Source organism: Schistosoma mansoni (assembly GCF_000237925.1).
Source record: "Schistosoma mansoni, WGS project CABG00000000 data, supercontig 0181, strain Puerto Rico, whole genome shotgun sequence".
NCBI classification, from domain to species: Eukaryota; Metazoa; Platyhelminthes; class Trematoda; order Strigeidida; family Schistosomatidae; genus Schistosoma; species Schistosoma mansoni.
The window spans coordinates 40,826-48,259 of record NW_017386065.1 but is presented as its reverse complement, the minus strand read 5'-3'; positions in this window follow the sequence as shown (position 1 = coordinate 48,259).

Below are 7,434 nucleotides of genomic sequence, written 5' to 3'. Positions count from 1 at the left end.
TTTCTATATAAGTTATTATCTTGCTAGATGAAACAGCATTAACCCAGGTCCTGGGTTCTGGGTTCGAATCTCGCGAGGCGAGGTCGTGGATGCGCACTGCTGAGGAGTCCTACAATAGAACGAAACAGCTGTCCAGTGCTTCTAGGTTTTCCATGATGGTCTAGCTTCAGTTGACTCACGCTTTTTAGGATGAAAATACTAAATCTCCACAAAACCGTTTCTGGTAATAATTGATAAGTGTGTTTATTTAATGAATTTTGTAGTTGCTATACATATTATCCGTTGGGTAGATACTATCAGCAACAGACTACTGTGTGGGGGGAGAGGAGGACAAACCATCAGCCTCATGAAGAGGAAACTAGGAAAAGACGTTGGAAAGGAATAAGACATAAATTACGGAAATTATCAAACTGCATGACAAAACAAGCCCTAACTTGGAATCCTTAAGGCAAATGGGAAAGAGGATGGTTGAAGAACACACTGCATTGAGAATTAGGAACAGATATGGAGAGGATGAATAGCAATTGGAAAGAATTAGAAAGGATTGCCTAGGACAGGATTGGACGGAGAGTTCTGATGGGCGGCCTATTCTCCTCCACGAAGGAATAACAGACATAAGCAAATATACTCATCCAAGTAAATAAGTGTTAATAACCTTTACATATCTCAAATATTAGAAACAGCACTTTATGGAACAACATAAATTTCTGGATGAATAAACGAACAAAATGATGATTAGATCTTAACAGCACTCAAACAACAGAATTAATATCACAAACATATTGATTATTGCAAAAATGGAATGCACAAATCCATGAAGTCACTGACAATTGGACTGAGTCATGTTGGTAGGTGTAGACTACCTGGTTGAGATTCGCGAGATGTTAGCAATCGATGGTTAGAGATCTTGAATGACATGGCGAAGGTGCATCCACTCTTTTAGTTCTCCCAAATTCTAATCTTCTGAATTCTTCATGTCCCTATCCTTTTTCTCTTTCCGAATTTATTTCACTATGTTATACTCCTTCAATAACATCTTCAAACCCTAATCTTTCCGATTACTGCTTATACTCTTACTACTTCTACCACTATGGGATTTGAATCGACAACTGGATCTCTGTGCTAATGTGGTATGACAACTCGAACTGATGTACGTATGTACGAAGTTCTACATTGTGATTGACTGACTGACTTATAGCAAAAAACAATGATTCACTACAAGTTTATAAATATGTAACCTATTTCAGTTGATTACGTTTGTTTTCTTTGAGTAATACTTCTATAGGTTTGGCCTCGTGATCAAAATCAACTGAAAAAGAAAGATTATATTTACATTAATACATTTTAGAAATGACTAGCAGATGATGTATTAGCTAATAAGAAGTTATGTAATGAATGGGAACACACACAAATGGAACAACCGAATGGTAATCAATTATCTTAAACTTCGGTATTTTTCCGCTTCTGATAAGTCTTACTGGTTGAACGCTATACTCAGATCCTAATCTAGTCTTGTAACCCCCAAGCTAGAACTACACAGCGAATTGAACACGAGAGAAAAGGCACAAAATATGTGAGAAGCACTTTACTCCAAAGGTACATTTGTGTGAAGAAAATATAGGGTATTTATAGTATTTTAGGGGTCCTCGGGTTTTCCTGAAAATTCTAGAATACTACTAAACATAGTAGCAGTGTAGTAATCAGCCAGTCAGAACCTCTACAGGTGACTTTTCATTTTCGCGTTATTTCTAGCAAAACTTCTAATCAAACGCTGATTGGATAAAATGCTTCTTAATGTTTCCTGAGTTGTCATATCAATTGTGAGAAATTTTCAAGATCATCCCAACAGTTTCCACACTCATCATACTCTGTTCTGAATTACGAATCTGCGATGACGTATAACTTGCATCATTATTGTATCTTTATGCATCTACCCATCACATATCTCAGATATTGATTCAAACAGTCTAGTTCTTTCAACACATCATTTCAAAATTTATACTGTCAATGTACACGTCGTTCTTAATGATGGAAACATACTGAACAAACTGTGCTGTGAGCTCTTGTTGTCGACAGATATAAGTAGTACGTACCACTAATCGAAAGTGGGAAGTTTATTAGCCGAAAGTTCACAAAAGATTCAAATAGACGAGAACAGCAAGCACTCGATATGAAACTCAAACAACAATGAAGTATGTACTGTATACTACTCAGATATCACTAAGACATTCTATAATTGTATGTTCAAATACATTTGCTTGATAAAATACAAAATAGTTGAATTCATGAGTCAATGGAAGCTAGACCACCATGGAAAATGTGGAAGCACCGGACGAAGGTTTTGTCCTATTATGGGATTCCTCAGCAGTGCACATCCAGTGTCACCCAGTGCTTCCAGGTTTTCTATGGTGGTCTAGCTTCAATTGATTCATGATCTCAACTATTGAAATTACTATAATATCCACAACATTCCTTCTGATATTAAAATACAAAATACTTATAAATGTACAATAAAAGATGTTTATAACTTACTTATTGATATAATTGAATGAATAGGCATGAAGAACACGCTGATACAAAGTATTATTGATAGGAACATTTTCAATTGGAACCTCCTTTTCTGCTCTCGCTCTCTCTCGCTCTCTGTTGTTGTGCTTTTATATCATCAGTAACCAATGGTTGATGATATAAAATAAAAGAAAATGATTCGCTTGTTTAAAAAAAATCAAGTTTTGTAGCTAAAAATATGGGGTCTTAGTTTAATTAACTTACCTGTGATTATCATCTTTTACCTTGGATACACAATTGTCGACTAATTTATTGATTGATTATCAAACGTTCTCAGAAATATATCTAGATATCTTATAGTGTTATTCAAGGTGAATATACGAGTTTTATAAACAAAGATGGATAGTGGCTAGCAGTGAAATCCAGGACGGACATTTCGTCCTATTCCGGACTCGTCAGCTGGATGTACCTGAATCTCAGAATTGTTGATGTTCACTCTGGGACTCGAACTCAATACCATTAACTTTAAACGCAATCACATTATTCACCTATCTACTGTGTACTGATAGCCACTTGCTTGTGCAATGAGGTGAAGTTTAAATTAACTTGGTATTGTTTACTTGTATCTTTCCATTGTTAGTCATCATCCATCTTTGCTTAGAAAGCTTAGGAATTATTGCAATATCGAGGCACTCCCCGCAGGATGCCGATATCTGTAATGTGACATCTCATTTCTGTTTTATTATGAAAATAATTATGGTTTCTCTTTTTTATTCTTTTCTTCTTTTCTCCTTTACTTATTAACATACCATCATAATGAAACTATTTCTCACCTCAACCTTTTGATTTCAACTTTGATGTTGTCAGTCTATTATTAGACATAATAATTGGCAGAAGTAGAGTTCCAAAGCGGACATTTAAAGACAATACTCTATTGAAATTCATTGAATGAACTTTGTTAAATTTAACGGTGAAATATCTAAACTAAGATCACAGATCATACGATTGTCATAAGTATTGAAATCAAATTACGGAGGATCCATCTAAGGGAGTTAGAAAACCCTCATTTCATATCAATGGCACATATGCGCTCCAGTATCCTGTTGGAACAATTGGCGTATGAATCCGTAAAGTAGATATTGCTATATTTTCTCAATTATACTAAATACCATTTCGAGTTGCTTTGTGGTGTGTGCTATCGATATAAGTAGTATGTATCATCAATAGGAAGTGAAATACTTGGTGACAGAAGATTAAGAATGCCAAAGAAAAGAGAATGAGGACAGAGAATGATCGGTATGGAGAGGAAGAAACAATCTAGTCTGACATGATTGGCTGACATTTTACAAATGAAGTATTAACTGAATACTTCTCAGATTTTACTAAGAGATTGTGTAATTTTGTGTTGAGACACATTCGATTGTCCCTCACTTGTGTTCTCCTTCACTACAGCTTTATGTTTCTTCATTGATCTAAACTAAGATCACAGATCATACGATTGCGTCATAAGCTATGAAATCAGTTTACTTGACCATTGAATAAACTTGTAGTTTCTAACTTATTCAGTCAAATATGCTTTAATGGTTATTTATTAATGGAAGATTTCACCAAGAAGATTTACAGGCAGCCTTATGTGAGTGAAGTGAATAATTAGTTTCTGGTAAGATGAGACACCTAACAGGAGTTTTCTGCATTTTCAATATCTATCTACAACCGTTTGATAAAGAGCTTCAAAAGACTCACTATACATCATACTAACTTCTCCCATCACTCTACACAATACAGAAAATTCGTTTCTCAGAAGCCCATCAAAGAATTACGATGACTAGCAAACAATAGTAAGATGTAGCCTATCAATACAGCAAGTCAAACAAAACACTTTTTCTGATCTCAATTACATAAGAGGAGACCTGTTTGGTGGATACAGAGGATTCATCTAGGGGAGTTAGAAAATCCTCATTCCAAATCAATGGTGAACATGACCTCCAGTATCCTGAAGGAACAAATCGCGTATGAACCATTTTTTATTCACCGAATACCATGAAAGTGCATCTAATGACGTTGCTTTACCACCTTCTGGATTAGACCTGTATTTCGAAAGCTCTGGGTATGGCCCCCTTGACGAAAATCATCGGCTTTGGTCTGAGCACTCGGACTGTGTGATAGCCCACAAACAAATCAATGACAACTTTAACTCGTCTCATTGTTGATGTGTAGCGCATATGCATTTCATGCCCACCTTCCACCCTTGTACCAATCACAGAGTCTTAGATAACTCCACTAGTTCAATCTTTTGTGATGTGATGAAGTAAGAGAGAGGATAATGATTTTTTAGTTCTCGGTATCAAATATACCGGTAAGTAAAATCTTCTATTATTAAATAATCATCGTCGCATATTTGACTGAATAAGTTAGAAACTACAAGTAAGTTTATTCAAAGGTCAAGTAAACTGATTTCTTAGCTTATGATAATCGTATGATCTGTGATCTTAGTTTAGATATTTCACCGTTAAATTTAACAAAGTTCATTCAATGACTTTCAATAGACTATTGTCTTTAAATGTCCGCTTTGGAACTCTACTTCTGCCAATTATTATGTCTAATAATAGACTGACAACATCAAAGTTGAAATCAAAAGGTTGAGGTGAGAAATAGTTTCATTATGATGGTATGTTAATAAGTAAAGGAGAAAAGAAGAAAAGAATAAAAAAGAGAAACTATTTAGACTATCATTATTTTCAGAATGAAATAGAATTGAGGCTTCACATTAGAGACATCTGATGAAACAAGCTAGTTATTCTCATCAGGCTTTTGATCCGGAGTTAGTCGGGTATACATAAATGTTGTTTGAAATAGGTGTGCATTTCATCTGAGCAACTCTATTCAGTTCGTCATTAGATAATCACTTCATTTGTTGGATGGTTGAACTTATCGAAAAGTGGTAGGAGAATTGGCAGTAGACATCAACTTAACTAAACAAAAATATGGTAAGCAAAGATGGATAGTGGCTAGCAGTGGAATCCAGGACGCTATGAGGATTCAGTGGTCGAGTGGATAACATGATGGCGTTTAAAGAGAAAGGTACTGAGTTCGTGTCCCAGAGTGAACATCAACAAGTCTGAGATGCTGGTAGATCCAGTTGATGAGTCCCAAATAGGTCGAAATGCGTTTCAAACTGGAATCCACTACTAGCCACTATCCATCTTTGCTTATCATGCTTGTGAATTATGGCTATACCGAGGCAATACGCACAGTTTGCACATATGCGAATAAGAGACTGACCAGTTGCAGTCCTAAACATCAATCGGAAGATTCAAACAAGCAATACTAAATAAATTTAAAAATATGGTAAGTTTATATAGGGAAGTTTACGGTAGATTATATGACAAACTCTAGTTACAATGAATACCTTTGGATAGATGATGCTTAGTGAAATTCTTAATGGACAATAGGATATAGGTTATCAGTTGGGTAACATGAATACTTCCATGTTGTTTGATTACCATTATAATGTGGTGTTCATAGTTGATTTTATGAGCTAATGGAAACTATACCGATATGGAAGGTATGGAAACACTGGACGTCTGTTTCGTTTTAGTCATGTACTTCTCAGCATTTCATATTTACGATCCTGCTTGCGGTATTCTAACCGAGGAACCTCGGTCTCGCTTGAGATTTCGCCACCGTCTTTTCTTGTGTTCAGTGAGTTTCTATCTCCACAAATCATTCTTTGATAATAACTATTCTGTATTTGTTTGTTCTTCATGATTATCCTGTTGAAGATTGTAAGGATGAAAATTTCAGCAAATTCAAATGAATGAAATTCTCAATCTATATCTCAAATCTTCTCTGTGCTAACTTAAAGTTGTTCAGTGTCCAAGATTAACAAATTAGAAGAGGTTTTGTGGAGAATTTAATATTTTCATAGTTGAAATCATGAATCAATTGAAGTTAGACCACCATGGAAAACCTAGGAGCACTTGAACATTAATACCGTTACATGCCGGCTCAGTAGTCTACTGGTTAACTGCTCTGGCGCAAGACTGGTAGGTCCTGGCTTCGAACCTCATGAGTGAGGGATCTTGGATGCGCACTGCTGAAGAGTCCCGTGATTGGACGAAACGCCCGTCCAGAGCTACCAGGTTTTCCATGGTGGTCTAGCTTCATATGACTTATGAATAACAAATTAGTTTTCTTGCACATTTATTGTTTTTGATTATACGTTATATGGGTGAATATGTCTCAATTTTGGTCGCTATTTAGTGATGGTAATAATCAATTCGGTTGAATGGTTCCAGCTTGTCCAATTAATAACCATTTTATCTTATTATTGTTTATAAATTATAAAAAAATTAGGATACATTAAACTAGTGAACTTGCATTAGCCACGAATGGAAATCTTCTGTTGACCGAACTACTTTCAATACATTCAGACTAAAATCTGAATCATGTATCATTTAGAAAGTGTTGGGATGAATACTACAACTTCTGGCAAACTATGCCGGATTTTTTTAAGTTTTCATATGTCTGATATGTAATAGCTGTTCCATCGACTTACTTGTCAGCCAGCAGACATTTTAAGGAGTAAGACTTTATAGTATACGAACATCTTACATGTAAGATTAATTGAAGCGGTTACGGTTTTTCAACTGTTTACCGTTCTTCTGCTCAACAAACAGGAAAAGCAAGATGAAATACTATCCAGGAATAAGGCACTTATCTAATGACTAACAACTCATGTGAAATAATTACACTGAATTTAAACTACACCCCATTGCACAAACAAATATCTATCAGGACTCAGTAGCTAAGCACATAACGCAATGGTGTTTAAAGCGAATGGTATTGTGTTCGAGTCCCAGAGTGAACATCAACAAGTCTGAGATGCTGGTAGATCCAGCTGACGAGTCTCAAACGTGACCAAAC